The following is a 928-nucleotide window of genomic DNA, read 5'->3' on the forward strand; positions in this document are numbered from 1 at the left end:
AAAGTACATAGAGATGGTATGTGGGGAGCATGATAACAATGAGGGTTTCTATGGTCTCAAGCTCTGGTGGTCTTATGCTTTGGTGTCCATGGTTGTGCCTTTGAGTTGTCTAGAAAAAAAAAATTACTCTGACATTTCAAAGGTATATTATCCCAGATGCATAAGAACAAGGGGCAGGGTTCACTTAAGGTAAAGATGGACCTTTGCTAAAAAAGCTATAATCCTGGGATGTGAGTACCCACTGTGACCTGTCCAGATAGGAATTTGTGATCAGGCCATCCTGTGTGGTTATTTTTGGTCGCTGAGCTTCTCAGGCCTGCCATGTGCCCCCTGCCCCCCCACTAGTTTATCAGGTTTATCACATAGCCTCTTTTTCATTCACAATAGGATTCTACCATTTCATGTCTTCAGTGAAGTGTTTCCTCTCTATTTCGGCTCATGAATTCACAGAGATCTCTCCCTTCTCTGAATTAATTGGTTTTATAATCTGCCCCATGAAATTAATTATTACTCATCTTTTTTGTGAAGCTGTCTTTCCCATTAAATTGTAAGTTCCTTGATAGTGGTGATCATGATCTGCCTATACTAAGTGCCCAATAAAAGCAGGCCGACTCTGTCTCTACCACTGTCACTGAAAACGATTCCTCCCTTATACCTCCCTCAATATTAGAACCTATTATTATTCTCCATGTAAAAAAGTCCTTCATGTACTAAAAGGTATTACTAAACTGCCTCTTGGTCTCATGTTTCCCACTCTTTAATTTTCTGTTTTCATGTCTAATTTTTGTTTTTGATCTTTTTTTTTTCTTTTGGCACCATCCCAAATACATTCTTGTTCTTTTCTTTCCGCTTTATGTTCTTTTTCTCTCTGAGTTTAATTAGGGAATCTGATGTGTCCAGAAGGTAGGGATCGACAACAGACTGAGCG

Source organism: Hipposideros armiger, unplaced genomic scaffold (genome assembly GCF_001890085.2).
Source record: "Hipposideros armiger isolate ML-2016 unplaced genomic scaffold, ASM189008v1 scaffold_154, whole genome shotgun sequence".
Classification (NCBI taxonomy): Eukaryota; Metazoa; Chordata; class Mammalia; order Chiroptera; family Hipposideridae; genus Hipposideros; species Hipposideros armiger.